This window comes from Rhinatrema bivittatum, chromosome 2, assembly GCF_901001135.1.
Source record: "Rhinatrema bivittatum chromosome 2, aRhiBiv1.1, whole genome shotgun sequence".
NCBI lineage: Eukaryota > Metazoa > Chordata > Amphibia > Gymnophiona > Rhinatrematidae > Rhinatrema > Rhinatrema bivittatum.
The window spans coordinates 810515201-810537972 of NC_042616.1; positions in this window are offsets into that span (position 1 = coordinate 810515201).

The following is a 22772-nucleotide window of genomic DNA, read 5'->3' on the forward strand; positions in this document are numbered from 1 at the left end:
GAATAAACATGTGGATAAAGGTGAACAGGTAGGTGTGGTGTATTTGGATTTTCAGAAGGCGTTCGACAAAGTCCCACTTGAAAGGCTTCTAAGAAAATTAAAATGTCATGGGATAGGAGGCGATGTCCTTTTGTGGATTGCAAGCTAATTAAAAATCAGGAAACAGAGAGTAGGATTAAATGGTCTGTTTTCACAATGGAAAAAGGTAAACAGTAGAGTGCTTCAGGGATCTGTACTTGGACCGGTGTTTTTAAATATATTTATAAATGATCTGGAAAGGGTATGATGAGTGAGATGATCAAATTTGCAGAAAACACAAAATTATGCACAGTAGTTAAATCTCAAGTGTATTCTGATAAATTGCAAGAGGACCTTGCAAAACTAGAAGATTGGGCTTCCAAATCGCAGATGAAATTTAATGTGGACAAGTGCAAAGTGTTGTATATAGGGAAAAATAACCCCTGCTATAGTTACACAATGTTAGGTTCTATCTTAGGAGTTATCGCCCAGGAAAGAGATCTAGGCGTCATAGTGGAGAATACATTGAAATCGTCGGCTCAGTGTGCTGTGGCAATCAAAAAAACAAATAATGTTAGGAATTATTAGAAAGGGAATGGCAAATAAAACAATGAATGTCATAATGCCTCTGTATCGCTCCATGGTGAGACCACACCTTGAATACTGTGTACAATTCTGGTTGCCACATCTCAAAAAAGATATAGTTGCACTAGAGAAAGTGCATAGAAGGTCGACTAAAATGGTAAGGGGCATGGAACAGCTGCCCTATGAGGAAAGGCTAAGGAAGTTAGGGCTGTTCAGTTTGGAGAAGAGACGACTGAGGGGGGATATGATAGAAGTCTACCAAAGCATGAAAGGACTTGAACTTGAATGTAAATTAGCTATTTACTCTCTCTGATAATAAAAGAACTAGGGGGCACTCCATGAATTAGCAAGTAGCTCATTTAAAACAAATCAAAGAAAATTATTTTTTACTCAGTGTATAGTTAAGCTCTGGAATTCGTCAGAGGCTGTGGATACAGCAGTTAATGTAACTGGGTTTAAAAAAGATTTGGATAAGTTCCTAGAGAAAATATCCATAACCTGCTATTAATGAGTATGCAATAGTAGCTTGAGATTTGTTTGGGTACTTGCCAGGTACTTGTGACTTGGATTGGCCTCTGTTGGAAACAGGATGCTGGGCTTGATGGACCCCTGGTCTGACCCAGTATGGCATGTTCTTATGTTGTTAGTTTCTAACAAGCAAATCTTATACCAAAAAGATCATCTATTTTTCTTTCCTCCTACAGATCGAAGATGAGTAGCTAAAGAATCAAAATGGAAGAAATCTGGCTTGTCAACTAACAATCCCCTAATATAATGTCTAAGTTAAAGATATGCAAAAAAATGTGATTTAGATAATTTGTATTGATCATGTAGTTGCTGAAAGGAAAGATTGTGCCTCCGAGCAATAAAGAAATGAAAACTCCAAAATACCCTTTGCAAACCATTCTTTGATTATTCCACCCGAAACGCCAGGGGCAAAAAATGGATTCCCTTGCAGTGGAAGGAAGGCAGAAATCCGAGTATCAGATCCCCACCATTTGTTTAAGTATCGTCAACGCCAACAGTACCGGCGAAGCAATCAACACTCCAATAAAATAGCTGGTATCTTATCATTTGTAGTACGAAGTGCTCCAAGAAGAGAGAGTGGGTACATTTTGAATGGAACCAGATGGATATTTTGATTGAGACTATCGGTCTGACATTAATAACCACAGTCTTTTTTGATGTATTATAATGTTTTACGTGACCCCTGAAAAAGCTGGTTTACAGAGAACTACTAGCCTGTGTAGGGCTTGGTGATTTTCAATCTGGACTGTTGGTCTTTCTGTTTTTACCTGCTAAAAGTTTTCCTTAAAAAAAAAGTTTCACTGAGTTATGCGACATTTAAGAAAGGTGGATGATTGAATTGTCCGGATGGTCCTTGCATAACACAACGGGACACATCGCCCGACTTGCTGACACCTTTGTTAAGCTTTTTTTTCTGCTGACCTTTATTTGTGTTTTGGTTCTGGTTCACCCATTTTTGTCACTTGTAAACAACTGTTAAGTCATATGACAATGAAGTCTGAGGGTTACCTAAAAAGAGAAACAAATCATCCACAAACAAACAAATACGACAATTCACACCAGAAACAATAGACGTTTGCCTGATTTTTATAGCTGAAGGCTCAATTGTTGAAAGATATAACACTGGGGATAAGGGACAGACCTATCTTGTTCCACTATATAGGGGAAATACTGAGGAAACACAACCATTCACCCTCAGCCATGCCTCAGGTGCCTCAAGCTACAGGTCCTAAAGAAGCTAAGACCGCTCTTACACTTCCAGGATTTCCATTCAGTGCTGCAAGCCATACTGTTTTCAAAGATTGACTATTGCAACACTCTACTACTCGGTCTTCCCGCCTCCTCTACTAAACCTCTACAGATGCTGCAAAACGCAGCTGCCAGGATCCTTACAAACACACGTCGTAAGGACCACATCACACCTATCCTAAAAATCCTTCATTGGCTACCCATCCATTATAGAATACTATTCAAGACTCTCACCATCATCCACAAATCTGTATACCAGCAATCCACACTCCAACTCTCCATCCCTCTCGAACTACATACTTCCGCAAGACCGATCAGATCCACCTACAAAGGTTCTCTCAAGGCCCCCCATAACAAATCCTCGGTCCACAACTCCATTCATAAGCGAGCACTTTCGACAGCGGGTCCGCTCCATTGGAATTCGCTTCCCCCGGATATACGCCAGGAACAATGCCATCTCTCCTTCAGAAAGAAACTGAAAACCTGGCTGTTCACTCAAGCTTACGGTTGAAGGAACATTTTATCAAACACTTTGTCTCTCACCCTTGACTGCCTCCCTACTCCCCCTACCCCCTTCCCTGCCCTCCCACCTCCCCCCCTGCTTACCCCTCCATGCTTCCCCCGTCCACAAGATTTATGAATAATTGTGAATAATTACCTAAGATTAACCCATAGCCGAGCTTAATCTAGTTTATTTTGTATCGCTGTCTGTGGTTTTCATGGTTTTCAATGACTATTTTAGCACTCTTCAGTTGATATCGTTTTAAAATATCTTTCCTGTCCTCCAGCTCCCAAGTTTTTCACTCCCTGTTTGATGTAACTTTTACCTTCTATATAGTTGTTAATTGGTTTCCCCTGTTCTATTGTAAACCGGTACGATAAGACCGCGTCTTGAGTATCGGTATAGTAAAAGAATTTAAATAAAAATAAATATAATAACCATATCCATGCAAGAAAAGAAACAAATATGCCATATTTCCCCAAAACTCAGAACATATATTTCCATGGGACCTTTATCAAAGGCTTTTTCTGCATCTAGGCTATATAATACCATCAGAATTCTCCTCCGGTGGTGTATATAGGGCCTCCAAGAGTTTATGAATATTGCTAACCCCATGTCTACCTTTGACAAATCCCGTCTGATCTTTATTAACAAAGTTAATATTATGCTTAATCTCTTCTATTAATGGGGAAACGACAGAATCCAGCAGAATCTTATAATATTCAGAACCTAATCAATCCAGGCCCGGTGCTTTAGCCAACTTTAATTGCCTTATAGCAAACTGAATTTCCATAGCCTGGATGGGAGTCCAGACACTGCTGAAGTAACTCCATCAACTCAGGTAGATGGAGGTCATTAAAAAATCAACCTGTATATCCGCACTTTCGGGCTGAGCCGAGTACAGAGCTGAGTAATACTTTTTTAAGATTGCAGAAATGTCCCCTATATCAGTGACTACTGTGCCATTTCCATCCAGCATACCACAAATGTAATGTTGCAGTCTGGCACCGCGAATTAGGTGGGACATCAATTTACCTGTCTTATTACCATATCTAAACATTTTACTGCGGAATCCATAATGCAATCTTGAAGGTCTGAGATTAATCAATTGATTCAAGATATGCCTAACAGCATCAATTTGAAGTTTAATCGAGGGTTGGATAGAGGAAACATGGAAAGATTTATGACTAGTCAACTCCCAATTTAAGTCTCAAAATTCCAGCGTCACCAAGTTTCTTCTTCCCTGCAGTATATGAAATGAGAACACCACGCAGTACAGCTTTCCAAGCTTCCCACAAATTGTCAAGTTTAGTTTCAGAAGAAACATTAAAGTGAAAATATTCTTCCCACTTATGGACAAGATAAAGTTTAAAATGCTTATCATAATATAACTGTGGGTTTAGACACCATTTAAATGCGGACAGGGAAGGAATGCCCAGTCTGAGTTGGTTGGAGATAGGTGCATGGTCAGATAAAGTAAAATTCCCAATAGCTGCCTGTGTGACCATTGGAAATGCAGTGGAAGATATCAGAAAATAGTCAATTTGGGAGTAGCATTTATGAGATGCAGAATAAAATGAAAAATCCAATTCCCCTGGGTTCAGTTCCCTCCAAATATCCAAAAGCTGAAGTTTTTTTTTGAAGAAGGAAGGGAACACCAGTGAGTGTCACATTAACTATGGGATCTGCAGGAAAATTGAAATCTCCCCCTGAAAACAACCAAATAATCAGGAAACTGACTAAGCATTGCAAGAATTTCGATATAAAAACTATGATCAGGATCATTATGAGCACAAATATTGTAAAAAATAAATTTTTTTCCCCCGTCTCCCCTAAAACCATCCCAAATCTCCCCTCAGGATCTGTAACTGCTTCCTCTGGAATAAAGGAGAGTGCCTTGTGAATCAGAATAGCAACTCCTCTCTGACCACTGCTAGAAGAAGACAAGAAAAGCTGCCCCACCCAATCTACGTGCAAGTTTTTATGCTCAACAGAAGATTTATTTATTTATTTATTTATTTATAACTTTTATATACCGGCATTCGTAAAAAAACATCATGTCGGTTTACAGACAACTGAGAAAGGAAATTACAATGATAGATGGAGGAAGGATAGGAAGTTAAAAGGTGACAACTTTACTGTAGAGCCAACGGGCGCCACAGTTATTAAATGAGATTACATGTGGTTAACCAGGTTGGACATAAATTAATTATATACAAGAGGCGACAGAGTGGGGGGTAGCGCGGGGTGGGGGATGAAGCGCATAGGGGAGGCGGGGTGGGGTAGGAACTGTACAAGGGGGCAGGTGGTGGCGATGGGAAGGAGAGGTGGTGACTGAATATCAGGAAGCCATAAAATGGATGGGGTGGTGAGGGAGGGAGGGTGTGTAGGGGGGCGGGGGGACACTGTACTAGGGAGAGGGAAATAATGAGTGTTGAGGAGAAGTCAAATGCTAGGGTTGAGAGGCGTTGGGATAGGCCTGTTTAAATAACCAGGTCTTGATTCCTTTTTTGAATTGATTAAGTGAAGGTTCTAGTCGGAGCTCGGTGGGGAGGGAGTTCCAAAGGGTGGGGCCGGCGATGGAGAAGGCTCTCGCTCTGGTGTTTGTGAGGTGAGCAATTTTGAGTGAAGGGGTGTGGAGGGTGCCCGCAAGGGAGTTTCTGGTAGGACGGTTGGCCTGGTGGAAGTGTGGCATATCTTCGATCCAGGGGGAGTTATTTTTATATAGCGTGTTATGTATGATAGTAAGTGTTTTGTATTGAGAGCGATAGGTGATTGGTAGCCAGTGGAGGTTTTGTAATATGGGAGTAATATGATCAGTCTTTCTTGAGTTTGTAAGGATGCGAGCCATGGCATTTTGTAAGATTTGGAGGGGTTTGATTGTGGAAGCTGGAAGGCCTATTAGCAGTGAGTTGCAATAGTCAAGTTTTGATAGTATAGTGGTTTGCATAACGGTACGGAAGTCATGTGCGTGGAGGAGAGGCTTAAGTTTTTTGAGGGTTTGGAGTTTATAGAAGCCCCCTTTTAGGAGTGATTTGATGTGGGATTTGAAGCTAAGTTGTGTATCTAAGAGAACTCCTAGATCTCTGACAGTGGACGGAGGTGTGAGATTTTGTGAAGTGTTCTGTTGCAGTTGGTGAATGGATAAGCTGGGTTGATTAGTAATAATTAGGATTTCAGTTTTTGAAGTATTGAGTGCAAGGTGTAGGTTGGAAAGGAGGGCGTTGATAGATGTGAGGCATGTCTCCCAGAAGTGCAGGGTTTCGTTGAGGGAGTTTTGGATGGGGATAAGTATTTGTACGTTGTCAGCGTACAAGAAGAATTTTAGTCCCAGTTTGGATAATAAGTGGCAAAGAGGGAGAAGGTAGATGTTAAAGAGGGTGGAGGAAAGGGAGGAGCCCTGGGGTACGCCTTGTGAAAGAGGAATGTGTGTGGATTCGGATTTATCAAGTTTGACTAAGTACTTTCTGTGGTCAAGGTAGGAGGAGAACCATGATAGGGCTGTGTTAGAGATGCCTATCTCTGCTAAGCGTGATATTAAGATTTTGTGGTTCACCGTATCAAAAGCTGCTGAGATATCTAAGAGGGCTAGAATGTATGATTGGCCGTGGTCCATGCCTTTTAGGATGGTGTCTGTTATTGCAAGTAGGAGCTTTTCCGTGCTTCGGTTTTTGCGAAAGCCGTACTGGGCGGGGTGGAGGATATTGTTATCTTCTAGGAAGTCGGTAAGTTGTGTGTTGACCACTTTCTCCAGAATTTTAGAAATAAAAGGTAGGTTGGAGATGGGCCTGTAGTTTGCTGGATCATTTTGGTCGAGGGTGGGCTTTTTTAGTAGGGGCTTTACGATGGCGAGTTTAAGCGGGTCGGGAACCGTCCCGAAGGTAAGGGAGCAGTTTATGATATCCGCTAACGGTCTTGCTATGACGGAAGGGATAGTGAGGAGGAGTTTAGATGGGATGTTGTCGGCGATGTGGGTGGCTGGCCGCATCTTTTTTAGGATGGCGTTGACTTCCATCGTAGTGGTGAGATCAAGGGATGTGAGGTTAATGTTGTTGGTGGTGGGTGGGAGGTCGATGTGAGTGGGTTTGGGGGGGGAGACGATTGAGAATGTTGGTGATTTTGTTTTTAAAGTGATCTGCTAGTTTATTGCATTTCTCTATGCTATTATCTTCCTGGGGGGAAGGAGTGGTGGACTTTGTGAGTTCTGCTACATAGGAGAATAGGGCGGTAGGGTTGAATTTGTAGCTGTGAATTTTTGCTGCATAGAAGTCACGTTTGGCGTGGAGTGTTGCTTGTCGGTATAGGTGTAGGGTGTGTTTGTAGGCTACTTTGAGTGTGGGGGTGGGTTGTTTTCGCCAGGAGCGTTCTTTGGCTCTAAGATCAATGTTTTTCTTGTAAGAAAGCCATGCGAGCATGAGCTTTCTTAAGAAAAAGGTCAATAGCTTTTTCCTTTTCATAGGTGAATGAATCCCATTCACATTTAAAGAAAAAAATTGTTAACTCAGCCATAATAACTATATAAAAAATATAAGAAAAGGAAAACTCTCCCAACCAAGTCCCAGGACGCCCCCCCAGTCTATGGCCTGGATTTATCAAAATGCACTAAATATCGCATGCGATAGGAAAAGGGGTGTGTTTTATGGTAATAGGCTGTTTATTGCAGTGCGCTATCTTAGTGCTTTGCATAGGTATTACCGCAGATTGCAATAACTTTTTCACACTTTGCGGTAATTACCACAATTGTTGCAATTCCTACCTACAACCACTGGGGGGGGGGAGAGAAGAGAGATAGAGAGAGAGAGAAAGACTAGCTATAAGGGCCTCATACTAGGTAGGTATTTATACCTCTATAGGAGGCCCACCTAGCAAGTCGAGGTGAGGTTTAGGTATTAGTGTAGGGGTTAGGGGCCACTTTGACATGCAGAGTGCAACATATGAACAGAACAGTGCTCTCTTGTGAAGATATGATGACCTTCAGGGTGAGGAAACTCACCCAAAGTTTACATTTGTGCAATGTTCTCTCAACCTAGCTTGATGTTACCATCAAGTTAGGTTGAGAGAACATAGCACTGATGTTACCATCAAGCTAGGTTGAGAGAACATAGCACTTTGATAAATGACCCCTATGATTGCAATCATCAGCAGTCAGCCAGTATTGATAACCCAAAAGAGTTCCTCAAAAATAAACATACACGCATTTATTCTACAAACAAAGAGACTGACAAACATATCTCCAAACTCCTACTGCTCATATTCCTTCAGTCAGCAGGAGGTACACCCTAGGGGCCGAGAACTGAAAATCCTCAGGGGAAACATATAAAATGAATTTGCCACAGATATACCATAAAATGGGAACATTAGGACAGCATGACCCAATAGTCATTCCAAAGTTAACATATGATCGAAAGGAAAAGAAAAAAAAGTTTCATATTCAAAGTCCAGCAATTGCCAGAAATAAAGAAACCATGAATCAAACAAAGACATAAAATGTTTCAGCATGGCCTTTGTAAAGCCAAAAATGTGTAGGTCACACAAATATTCCTAATCTTAGGACAAGATTCCACATGGTCCATCCAGAGCTAGAGACAACATTAATGTCCTGATCTGTCTTTGAAATAAAGAATCAGTCCCTCAAAAAAACAATGTTCCAAACCAGGAAGCTACATCCAGCGTTGCTACTCATCAGCAATGGCTGCAATCCAGAAGGAAAGAACATCAACTTCAGCGTCCCTAAGAAGTCTCATAAGCAGCCAACTGAACAACAACAACAAAAAAAAAAAACCCACACCAACAAATGAAAGGAACCAAGTTCTGTAGACTTCAGCTCCGGATAGTCTGATTAGAAATCCACAGTATCCATAGTGAAAAGGAAATGAAAAAAACACCCCCATCATTGTATCATAAAGAGGTTGCAACACCCCGGGAGCCCTGAGCCTGAATTACTGCCTGGCTAAAAGAAGTTTACAGAGCGCGGCCCAAAACTATAAATGCGTACTTGCACTCTGCAAGTGCAACAAAAACCAGGGCACTTACAGGATGAGTAAAAGTAGTAAGCATTGCTGCAAATCGCATATACAAAAGTATGTTCAAATATTTATGATGTCGGCGATCGTATGTATCGATCAACATCTTCCTATGTGGACAACGTGGTTGGGCCAGTCATGCCGAAAATTTTCAATTTCACCGGGAACAAAAGAGCAAACTGAATTCCTTTATTAATCAGTTCCTTACATAGCGGATTCAGAGCTCTCCTATTTGCTGAAACCTTTGCAGAGAAATCATGAAAAAGTAAAATTCGAGAGCCTTTATAATTGAGAGCTCCGTTCTTCTTGTAGTTTAAAATTATGGAGACTTTGGTGGCGAAGTTTAAAATCCTCTCTACCACAGGTCTAGGATGGGTGTTTGGATCCCCCGATGTGATGTACCCATTGTACCACCACCACTTCCATCTCCAAAGTCATACCTAAGGTTTTTAGGCAGCCATACTTTAACCTGTTCAGAAAGACCAATCATTTTAATATTATTACGTCTTCCTCTATGTTCCTGGTCTTCTCAGCGGGTCTCCAAAAGAGCATTCTCCTGTCGCAACTCAGATACCTGGGTAGCAAGGGCCTCCGGGTGCAGTTATGCAGTGATCTACATTTTCAATTTTAACAGTATGTCTTTCCACCCTTTCCTTTATGTCTTTTAAGCGATCACCAAATATCGCCGACACATTTTTGGGAGATGTCTCAGATCAGCTCTTCTTTAAACACCAAAAGAGGAGTCTCTTGCTCTGACGCCATCTTAGACTCAACCAGCTCGGGCTTCTCACGGAGTCCCTGGGAGGTTTTCACGGACATAATACCAAATATAAAATAGGATAAATGTCCAGAGTCCACACCTCACTGCTAGGTGATCCAGTACAGTGGTTCCCACCCCTGTCCTGGGGGCCCACCAGCCAGTCGGGTTTTCAGGATATCCACAATGAATATGCATGAGAGACAATTTGCATGTTACGGAGGCACTGCATGCAAATTGTCTCTCATGCATATTCATTGTGGATATCTTGAAAAATCTGACTGGCTGGTGGGCCCCCAGGACAGGGTTGGGGACCACTGATCTAGTAAACAAAAATCGGCAAAGATGATAAAAGAACAAGAATCTGAGGAGAAAAAAAACAGCAAAAGCTTTCTGGCTCCAGGAGGAGCATCTCCCTGCAACTTCCTAAGCAGCCATCTCGACTGTAAGTCAAAAACACTGCCCTTACTTCTGCGAGTGACGTTGAAAGCAAGAAGTGAAGCTCGCCGGCATTTCTTTTACATTCAAGGCGAGATGCAAAATGGGAAATGAGATATGAGCTCTGGGACTCCTCAGAGAATCTTATTGTGTTTTATTTTGTTGGTTGTAATTGGTTTTAGTTTTTCTTTTATTTTGAATGGCAAAGATTCTTCTGTCTTCTTCCTATATGACTTACAATTGGGAACTAATCTATTATTTGACATTACATATTTTTGTTTGACAATGCCAGACATAAAATATGCCAGCACTGAATTACTGCAGATGACACCGCTAAGCGTCCAGGACATGAGGAAAGTACTTTTAAATTGGATAAATAACTGGCGTTTAGATTTTTTTGGTTCTTTATTCTTTGGTTCTTTTTTTGGATTGTTGTGCTGTGGACTAAGAGCTACAAACAGGAACAAATCTCTCACTATAAGGTTTCAAAGGGGGGGGGGGGGAGTGTGGATTTTGTAGGTTTTGGTTTCTAGTTAATGGTGTTCTTTGTTTCCGTGGTAATACTGGGCCTGGTTTAGGTACTTGCCCAATACCTCAGAGCTATAGGGGTTACATTTTCTGTAAGCTTATTAATGTGGGGATGTGTTGGATATATTGCTTACAGACAAGTTGGGGAGTGGGGTTTGACACAGTTAGCTATGTGGTATTTTATAATATCCTTTCAGGTATGTCTATTGCAAATTTGGGATGTTTTGAATTTTCAATGTTTTACCTACTTAAAAAAAAAAATAGCACACTATCTAATAAAGCAGTACCGAGCAATCTTGATGGGAAGAACCTCTCAATTTACAGATGATACAGGTAGAAACGTAATTTTTTTTATATCTGAACAAGTTCCCTATCCTGTATTATTTATATTATCTGGGCTTATGACTCTTCCTAACTTAAAAATCCTCTCTTTAAATGTCCATGGTCTTTCTAATCCAGTTAACCAAACTAGAATTACACAATTTTTGAAACAACAAGATGTACATCTGGCATTTCTCCAGGAAACACAGATGCCTATCTCTGAACATAACAAATTAGCAAAGGGATGGGTGGCTGCAGCAATATTTTCCACTAAGAGTAGAGCCACCTGTATATTGATAGATAAATCTCTGCCATTGAACATTTCTAGAACGTTTTGTGATCCAGAGGGCAGATTTGTTATTCTGGACAGGGTACTTTACGCAGAGGAACCAGTACTCCGAGAAATGTTTTGCCTCCTTTTTCGAAAGATTGAAGTCATTCCCTTCTCATAAGGTAGTTACGGCTGGTAATTGGAATTTAAATCAGAACGCGAAACTGGATAAATCATATCTGGCAATTGTTAGGATTTGTGAGTGTGTGGGCCCTATGGCCGAGGTGAGAGATGGAACCGCCCACGGGGAGGAGTCCCCACTGAGCCTCACCGTCGGGAGGCAAGGCCTCGGCTATGAGATGGAGTACAGCGAGTACAGAAGAGAGGCGAGAGAGAGAGAACGTGACCCCAGGAGGCGGGGCCACGAGACGTCAGCTCTGGCGCTGAAGTCAGGCACAGCGAGGGGATTCCTCGAGTGCTTCTGGTGGTGAGAAGCGGTACTACCCGAGTAGCGGGTTACCGCCAAGCAATTCAGTCAATGTGAAAGTCCCAAGTCTGAAGAGAGAGAGCCTGCAGGGATGCCTCACAGGATCCATCACGGCAATGGTCCTCAGAGCGGGGTACACCGGTGAAAGTTCAACTGTGACGGCACAGCAGTGATCCACAGTAGAAGTCACAGCAGAAGCCCACAGAGTAAGGGTACTCTCAGGAGCTGAAGGTATGTAGATGTTCCGGGTGAAGCCTCCAGGAATGAGACAAGTAGAGTCTGAGGTGTACGGCTCTCCGAGGAGCGGATAGCCCAGATACAGGATAGGCCCCCGATGAGCGGGTTCCTGACAGTCTCATGCCAAGGAGGTAGGAAGCCGGAACGAGGTAGAAGTGAGAGTAGGTGGATTCAGCAAGACGGAACTCATTACCAAGTTGTAGGCAGACTGGGCCAGCCTTTTGCGCCTGTCGGTCGCAGACGGCTGCGCCCTCTCTGTCTCACCTCTTTTTTTCTCTCTTCCCTCTCCTCTGGGCAAGATGTCTGCCTCCGCCTCTCCTCGCCGACCTCTCCAGTGTCCCCGGACCGGCATGGGTGATTGCATTCGCCATGTTTGCACTGAGGCCTCCTAGGGCACGTGTGCCACCCTCGCTTTTGTATACGTCATGGCGGGAACCTCGGGGGCATCCCCACCGCATGACGTCACTACCTCCGGGTACTTAGCCTCCGATCTCCAACACTGCTACGAGTTAGCAAGGATTCCGGTCCAGCTAATTTCTACCGCTTCTGAGACACTCGCTCAGAGTACCGTTGCCTACAACCCTCCGGGGTTACGCTCATCCTAGAACGCTCTGGGTACCCGCTCCTCGGGGGCCCTGCCGCTCCTACCAACCCTCCGGGGTTTCTCGCTCAGCAAGACGCTCAAGGCACCTGCTCCTCGGGGCCTTGCCTTACTTCTGTTTCCTCTTCAGGTTACCCTGCATAGAAGGACGCCTAGGTACTCGCTCCTCGAGGGCCTTGCCTGCTCCTGACTACATTCTGGGTTACCTGCTCCTCAAGGACCACGGCACTGGCGTCCCGGTCTGCCTCTCTACCTTCAATACTGCAGAAGCTATATCCTCGGCAGCATTACCAGCCTTGTGAGTACCTCATTCTTCAGTCTCTCTACCTTATCTCACCACAGACCAGATTCCGCGGACCACTACCGGATCTGTCACCGCTGGCTACATCTCCTGTGACTGGGTTCTCGGCCTACCCCACTCCGCGGACCACTACTGGACCCTTCACTTCCCAGCATCGGGTGAGAGACCTACTCTGCACTTAACACCAGTACCTGGACTGAACACTGTCATCAGAGACTACTCAGTGGCTGAGAAGAGCTGCTCATTCCATGGGCATAGCTCTATTGCTGTATAATAAAAGCTTCCATTCTCCTGTGTTGCTTACTGTAGAGTCAGCCTATTGCTGTGTTTCCCCACAGGGCCCCTCCCCGTGGGAGGAGTCATCGACACAGCAACCAAGGGTCCACAAACATGTCACAACCACAACACAGCCGGCTTAAGTATCCATAGAGTATGACTTCACCAGGGGGGGGACACCCCCGAGGTTCCCGCCATGTCGTGGTTAAAGCTGGCCCGGGAGTGCGCACGCTCGAGTAAGTGACCCCGAGGGCAAGATGGCGGTCAGTGGTGCTGTGCCATTCCGGTAGCTCCGAGAACGAAGGCCGAGAGGCCTGCCTTGTAGCTGGCGGAGGCCGCGAGTTCTCCCAATGGAGCTAAGGCCGCAAAGAAAGAGGTGAGCAATAGCAGTCGCAGCCACTTGCGACCGCGGAGCGTAACAACAATATCCTCAATGCCCACTCCGATAGCCTTACAGAACATAATTCAAATGTATGATTTAAAAGATGTGTGGCGGAAATGGTATCCACACGGCCATCATTATACTTATTACTTTCCCTGGCATCCCACATATAGTCAGAGAGAGTTTTTCCTTTGTAGCCAAAGTCTCATTAATACTGTCAAGGATTCTGATATATTAGATTCTTACCTGTCCGACCATAACCCTATGCTTCTCTATTTGGATTTGACCGGCGATAGAGGTTCTCAAAGTAGATGGAGCTTTAATATGTCTTTACTGCAAAATAAAGATTTTATGAGCAAAATTAAAAACATTACACAAGATTTCCGAACACATAACCCTATAGAGGAATATAATCTCTGAATTCATTGGGAAACTTTAAAAGCAGTTATGAGGAGGGAAACAATTTCCTTTGCTAGTCATAAAAAATGGCAGTATGTGACTCAGCGAAAAGATTTGTTAGAACATAAACATACATTGGACGGCTCTGCCATCACTTATCGGGCTCTTCAAACAGCTAGAGATGAATTGGCTAAACTACAAACTTTGCATGTTGAAAAAGAGTACCGTTTTACTACACAAAAGTATTATGAGTTTGTAATAAACCAGGTATCCTGTTAGCCACATTGACAAGCACTAAAAGATGTTCCAATGTAATCAGTGCTATTAAAGGACGTACAGGTGCTCTATTACACTCTATCTCTCAGATATTACAAGTATTTCAGACTCACTTTGACCAGTTATATCAGGACCAATCTGGAAGGGAGGGAAAGACAAACATACATACTCTCTAAGCCAGTGGTTCTCAACCTTTTTTTGGCCGGGACACACCTGACTGATGGTTCTCACATGCGTGACACACTGAACATGTGATCATCACGGGGCTAAATGTAAACATGCACTCTGCATCCACAAGAATCCCCTCAACCCCCAGCAATGAGTGCAGAGCAGATCTAGGGCATTACCCTGTACAACTCGCCATACAAAAAAGATATTCTGGTTCTGATGACATCCCAGTAAAAGCAAAACAAACTCTTTCTACTACCAGGCAAAATAGCCTTCCTTATGAAAAGACAGTAATTTACCACTAATGCATGTCCTATTGAGAAAAAACAACAAATAAGATTGATACAAATGCCTACATGCTAGTAAAATACCTCACCTCGGTCACATACCATTTACCAAGTAAAGAAAAACCACAAATTATAAATATGGAAACAGAAACTGGAATGGAAAACCAAAAAAGCCACTCTGCATGAGGTGCGAACCTGGAGAAATGGAAAGAGAAATATAGCACCTAACAGACTCTCAGGATTTTCAATAATGCACAAAAACAAACCCGCACAAAGTTACACCTGTATTATGGAACACACTAAAACAGATGTATCTACAAATGTCGGTAAAAAAAAACCCCCAACCTTTAAATAAATAAATAAATAAATAAATAAATAAATAAATAAATAAAGTAACAATCCTATCTAAGAAATACAACTATTTAACCAGGCCCTAAACACTAATACACTTCCTATTGGGAAAACAGAATAAGCCAAGCTGCTATAGAGCCCCACACAAAAATAGTTGTAAAGCTATACTAATAAATGTTACAAAACAGCTGCTGAACAGAATAATATCCAACAATTAAAAACTCATAAAAATTATTAAAACATGTCCAAATATCAATAAAATATTTCAAAACAGCAGTCATCGCATAATACCCAATAATTCAAATGGCAGTCAATCAAGAAAAATAAATTTAAAAAGCCACCTTTACTTACCCTCTCCAGCAACTCTCCTACTCCTTTCCCTTCCAGGCCAATAGCACTCACCAGAAGCAGCAAGGGCTGCTGAAGCTCTGTCCTCACAGTCCTCTTCCTTGGCGCCCACAACCAGTCACTCACACACACATCTCCAATTAGACCCCACGACCAGTCTCGGTCTCTCTCACACCAATCATCTTCCTGACCAGTCTCTCTCTCACATACGCACACTAGTCATCTTCCTGACCAGTCTCTCTCTCTCAATCATACTCATGGTCTCTTATATACAAGCTCTCGATCACACACAAATGCTCTCGCACCCATTCACACCAGCTCTCACCCAGGCTTCCATTCACACCTACACACACAAGCTCTCATCCAGGCTTCCATTCACACCTACACACACAAGCTCTCACCCAAGCACCCATTCACACCAGCTCTCACCCAGGCTTCCATTCACACCCACAGAAACAAGCTCACACCCATGCATTCATTCACACCCACAGAAACAAGCTCAAACCCATGCATTCATTCATAAGAACATAAGAACATAAGAAAATGCCATACTGGGTCAGACCAAGGGTCCATCAAGCCCAGCATCCTGTTTCCAACAGTGGCCAATCCAGGCCATAAGAACCTGGCAAGTACCCAAAAACTAAGTCTATTCCATGTTACCGTTGCTAATGGCTGTCGCTATTCTGTAAGTGAACTTAATAGCAGGTAATGGACTTCACCCACAGACACAAGTTCTCACCCAGGCATCCATTCACACCCACACACACAAGCTCTCACCCTGGCACACACACACACACACAAGCTCTCACCCATGCATCCATTCACACCCCAAACACAAGCTCTCACCCAAGCACCCATTCACACCAGCTCTCACCCATGTATCCATTCACACCCACAGACACAAGCACTCACCCAGGCTTCCATTCACACCCACACACATAAGGACTCACCCAAGCACCCATTCACACCAGCTCTCACCGTAATACCCATTTACACCCACAGGCACAAGCTCTCACCCATGCATCCATTCACACCCACAGACACAAGCTCTCACTTAGGCACCCATTCACACCCACACACACAAGCTCTCACCCAAGCATTCATTCACACCAGCTCTCACCCAGGTTTCCATTCAAACCCAAACACACAAGCTCTCACCCAAGCACCCATTCACACCAGCTCACCCCCAGGCTTCCATTCACACCAGCTCTCACCCTGGCACCCATTCACACCCAGACACACAAGCTCTCACCCAAGCACCCTTTCACACAAGCTCTCACCCAAGCACCCATTCACACCAGCTCTCACCCATGCATCCATTCACACACAGACACACCAGCTCTCACCCAGGCACTCATTCACACACAGACACACCAGCTCTCACCCAGGCACTCATGCACACACAGACACACCAGCTCTCACCCAGGCACACATGCACACACCAGCTCTCACCCAGGCACTCATTCACACACAGACACACCCGTTCTCACCAAAAACGTATTCGGGCGGATTTTAAAAGCCTTGCTCGCGTAAATCCGGGCGGATTTACGCGAGCAGGGCCTTGCGCGCCGGCGTGCCTATTTTCCATAGGCCGCTGGTGCGCGCAGAGCCCCGGGACGCGCGTAGGTCCCGGGGTTTTTGGAAGGGGGCGTGTCGGGGGGGCGGGACCTGATTACGCTGCATTTCGGGGGCGGGGCGCGGCGTTTCAGGGGCGGGACCGGGGGCGTGGTCCAGGCCTCCGGTCCAGGCCCTCGGGTCGGAGGACGGCGCGCCAGCAGTCCGCTGGTGTGCGTAGATTTACGTCTGCTTCTCGCAGGCGTAAATCTACGGACAAAGGTAAGGGGGGGGTTTAGATAGGGCCGGGGGGGTGGGTTAGGTAGAGGAAGGGAGGGGAAGGTGAGGGGAGGGCGAAAGAGAGTTCCCTCCGAGGCCGCTCCGATTTCGGAGCGGCCTCGGAGGGAACGGAGGCAGGCTGTGCGGCTCGGCGCACGCCGGCTGCCCAAAATCGGCAGCCTTGCGCGCGCCGATCCAGGATTTTAGAGGATACTCGTGGCTATGCACGTATCTTATAAAATCCAGCGTACTTTTGTTTGCGCCTGCTGCGCAAACAAAAGTACGCGATCGCGCTGTTTTTAAAAATCTACCCCATTCTTTCTTCACTGCAGGGATGGGCTCCAGTTCTGCCGCGGCTTAACTTCGGCGGGCCTTCTTTTTGTGCCACCACAGGAATGGGCTCCTGTGGTGGCCTCGGTCGGGGTCAGGTTTCCTCTTCGCTGTCACAGGCTGTGGCGGCCTTGCTTCGTCAGCATCGGGTTTCCTCTTCGACACCACAGGGTTGGGCTCCCGTGATAGCTTCGGTCTGGGTCGGGTTGCCTCTTCGCCGCCACAGGCTGTGGTGGCCTTGCTTCATTGGCTTCAGGTTTCCTCTTCGCCACCACGGGCTGTGGTGGCCTTGCTTTGTCGGAGTTTGAAACTGCTATTTCTCACATCCCACCCCTGGGCTAGGCGATGCCTGCCTCACCGGACAATCAAAGGCTTCCTCCCTTCTTCCTACTCCCACTGGTAGGTAGAAGGGAGGAGGTTTACGATTGGCCTGCGCAGGGGCAGGCAGAATGGAGGCTTCCCATTGGGCAATGGGGGTAGGAAGAAAGGAGGCTTCTAATTGGCCCACGGGGGCTGGAAAAAGGAAAAAGGGAAGTGCAACGGGCAGTGGGAAACCGGGAGACGCGACACACCCTTGTCCAGGATGTTAGAGGCCGGTTCCCACATATTCTCCTCGGGAGCATAGCCCTCCCAGGAAAGGATGTACTCCCATCTACGATGGTGGAACCGTACATCCAATACCTCTTTCACTTGGTAGACAGTATCCTCCTGGGCCGCAGGAGCTGCAGGTTCAGGAATCTTGTTATGGAAGACGGACAAGACCAACGGCTTGAGCAAAGAAACATTTATTTATTTATTGCTTTTATATACCGACATTCATCAGTGATATCACATCGGTTTACAATGTAACAAAAAACATACGCATGCAAGCGTTTGACATGAAACAAGTAGGTATAAATAGGGATAAAAAAACCAGCAACTGGGGGGTGGGTAAAACTATTTAAAGGGGTTGAAAGTAACCATTGAAGAAACCAAACGTAGAACTGTCAGATAGTATACAATGCTAGCTGTGGGAAGAATATACAATAATATATACATTAGTGGTACAAAATGCTAGCAGGAGGGACAACAGAGAAATGCTTAAGCTGATGAGTTTATACATTGCATAAGATTCTGGTGAGAATAAAACAAGATAGGAAATAGAGGATTTGAAAGTGTAGTTCGAAGGGGAGCGATTTCAACGGGAGAAAAACTTTTGGGGAAGGGGAGGGGTGAAATGGGCTGGAGAGGGGCTGAAGTGTGAGCTGAAAGGTATTAGGTGTAAGCTTTAGTGAAAAGCCAAGTCTTAAGTTTTTGATTAAATGTTTTGTGGCAGTCTTCCTGGCGTAATTCTACCGGCATTGTATTCCAGAGGGTGGGACCTGCTATCGAGAGCGCATGTGCTCTGGTGGAGGCCAAGTTAGTGGTTTTGGGTGAGGGGGTCTGAATGGTGGCGAGGTATTGGTGTCTGGTGGGTTTAGTGGTCTGGTAGAAGCTAAGGGGGTCGCTAAACCAGTTAATCTCTGGATTGTACAGCGTCTTGTGTATGAGTGAGAGGGTCTTGTATTGAATGCGGTATGCGATTGGAAAACGTTATGAACCTGTTACTTTCTCCTCCTCCAGAGGGGCGGAGTTAGCAATCTGTTATCGCTCACCCCGCCAGGAGGGCGGAGTTAGAAATCTGTTCTGCTTTTCTCCTGAAAGGAGGAGGAGTTAGCAATCTGTCATGATTTGCTCCTCCAGAGGAGAGGAGTTAGCTATCTGTAGTGCTTACCCTGCCAGGAGGGCGCAATTAGTAATCTGTTACCGAACTGCTGTAGATGCTCCTGTAATGGAAGGAGGTAGCAATCTGTTATGGATCAACTCTCCAGGGAAGAGGAGTTGGCAATCTGTTCAATGATACTCTCCTGAGGAGAGGAGCTAACAATAGATATATTGTACTGCGCTACTGAGATAGCAATCTATCATGCCTCCACTACGGAGTAGCAATCTGTTACATATAGGCTGCTGGCAAGTCCCATAGAAAGAGAAGTTAGCTATCTATATAATACTTCCGTAAGCGGTGTTAGTGGTTGGTAGTGGTTGGCTCCCACAGAGTCACAGTAGTGTAAGGAATGACAAATGGTGAATCCCTGGGCCGATGGCAGATGACAGCGCCCCCAAGAAGAGATCCTGAGAGGAAACATGGGCTAGGCTGGTCCGCGACCAGCCCATTGGGTCTGCCTGTGAAGGTGGGCTGAGTAGGACGCCCTGAGAGACAGTGCCAATGTCCTCCTGGCCAGCTTCTTGTCTCGTCTGGCCTTCGTCAAGTTCCCCGTCAAGTTCCCCGTCTTGCATCAGCCTTGGTGTCATGTCTTCAACAGCCCTGGTGTCATGTCTTCAACAGCCCTGGTGTCATGTCTTCAATAGCCCTGGTATCATGTCATCAACAGCCCTGGTGTCATGTCTTCACGTCAACCCTCGTCCCTGATGCCGTTGCATCAGTCCTGGTGTCCTGTCTTCAATTCACATCAACCTTGGTGTCATGTCTACCTGTCAAGGCCTCCGTCTGCCCTCATCCTTAGGCCGGCCTGCTGCTCCATGCTGATCCATGCGGCAGGTCTGAAAGGGCTTGGAATGGTCGGAGGACCATTCCCCTAGCAACATCATCTTGTTGTTGGCGCTGGGAGCTTGCAGGCCTGGCGGAGGGTAAGACCGTAGTCCCGCCATGCTGGAACACGCTGTCAACTCTTGGTTTGGTCCTGGATCCATCTGGGATCGGGTCGAGGCACAAGGGCACACTAAAACACTCGCTATGTAACAATACCTTATTTGGAAATGTACATGGAAGATGTTGAAAGAGATATAGGTTAAAGGTTAAAGCACCATTAAGCTTTAACCCGTACGCCCTATGGCATCACTTCATATTTATTTCCCGCCTTATCTTCTTTCCAGCTTGTTGCAAGCTTCCAAGTTCTCTTCCCTGTTGATTGTAACTTTGACTCATTCCTACTTACTGTTTATCTTTCGTTTACTTGAATAGTTACCCCAGTTTTTTATTCTTGTTAATTGTAAACCAATCCGATATGGTTGTTTACTATGAAGGTCGGTATATAAAACTGTTAAATAAATAAATAAATAAATATAAAAACTTAGGTAAAATTACCATGTTAATCAAGTTGACTCTCCCTAATAATTAGATGGACCCCATTACCTATATCTTTAAGTCAGCTTTAATTTTTGTTAAAATCCAAGGATAATTCACCTGATAAAGATCTTTAACATTGGGTGGTATATACATCCCTAAATATTTGATACCAGATGCAGGAACTGAAAAACATTCCAAGCATCTAGGTACTCTTCTCATCGGGCCAACGCACAAAATATTCAATTTTGTATAATTAACTTTGTAGCCAGATATTAAACTATATTGGGCCAATATTTTGAGCAATAGTGGACCAGATTTTTCCACATCAGTAAGAAACAGCAGCACATCATCTGTATACATAACTAATTTGTGAGTAGAGTTTTGAAATGGAAACCCCTTGACTTCATCCGCATTCCTAATCTTAATAGCAAGGGGCTCCGGTGCCAAATTAAATAACCTTAAAGGGGGCAGACATAATTCTACCAGTAGAAACTTTAGCTGTAAGAGTGCCAAATAAGAATTTCAACCACATGAGAAACTGCATAGGAAAACCATACCTTCTCAGCGTAGTTAGTATAAAGGACCAAGATAAAAGGTCAAAAGCTTTTTCTGTGTCTTATGAGATAACCAATCTGGGGATCTTCTTTTGCTTCGGAACATGTAAAAAGTTTAATAACTGCTGCGTATTATTAATGGAAGATCGGCCTTTAACAAAGCCAGTTTGATCTGTATGTACTAACATAGGGAGAACTTTCTCCACTCGCAACTGAAACACTTTTGCAAGTAATTTGACATCAGTATTTATAAGTGATATTGGATGGTATGAGGACAATCCATTAGGTCTCTATCTTTCTTTGGGGAAGACCGAGATCACTGCTTGTAATAAATTATCTGAAGAAGCCTCCATCTCACGTAAATGATTAAATAATTCTGTAAACATGGGTAGATATTGTTATGTCCACCAGCTGCGGCTACCCATAGCTAGCTCATGTCTGGCTTGGCCCTTTACTCCCGGTGCTCTCATGGCCGCAGCTAGTCACTGCCGCCGCGTCCATCCTGGCTTTCTGTGCTTTACATAGCGGCTGGGCCACCACCGACCAGCGTTCCTACCCTGGGCCTCTCTAGGCACGCGCGCCATCTCTCCTTCCTTGGTGGGAACTTCAGGCTCGTCCCCAGCTGATGACGTCACTGGCCCGTGATATTTAAGGACTACCTCTTTCCACCACTAGCTGACTTGGCAATGAGTTCCCTGGTTCCTAGCTGGTGCTTGCTCCAGTACTCCGGACCTGTTGTTCCTGCTCTATGGATCCCTGCTCTTCTCCACGGTATCCTGTTACTGCGGTCCCGCTCCTCGGGGCCTTGCTCTGCGCTTCTACATCTGAGATCCTGCCTCACTGCTCCCGCTCCTCGGGGCTTGCTCAGAGCTTCTACATCTGGGATTCTGCCTCGGCGCTCCCGCTCCTTGGGGCCTGCTCAGCTCTTCTACCCCTGGGACCCTGCCTCGGTGCTCCCGTGCCTCGGGGCCTGGCTCAGCGCCTCTACATCTGGGACCCTGCCTTGGCGCGCCTACTCCTCGGGGCCTGGCTCAGCGCCTCTACATCTGGGACCCTGCCTTGGTGCTCCCGCTCCTTGGGGCCTGGCTCAGCGCCTCTACATCAGGGGCCCTGTCCCTGCGCTCCCACTCCTTGGGACCAGCCTCAGCGCTTCTACGTCAGGGATCCTGCCTCTCTGCTACTTCTCCTCAGGATCTGGCCCAGCATTGCTACATCACGAGACCCAGTCACTGCGCCTCCGCTCCTCGGGGCTGAGTCAGAGCTTCTATGTCACATGAAGCGGTCTCTACGCTCCTGCTCAGTACCTGTCTCAGTGCTGCTACATTCCAGGACTGTGTCTCTGTGCTCCCGCTCCTTGGGGCATCCCTTAGCGCTTCTACATCACAGGACCCTGCTACTGCTCTGCCACACCGCGGGCGGTGTCTCAGCACCTCTACTCTATTAGAACCTGCTACAGCGGATTCCCTGCTCTAGCTCTGCTTCAGCATACCACTATACAGGCCTCTGCTGCTGCACTTCCTCTCCTCAGGGCCTGCCCCACGTGGTCCTGCTTCGCTGTCTCTGGAACGGCTGTAGCATCTCATCCCTTGGGACCTGCTCTCTTTCTCTCCCTTCAAT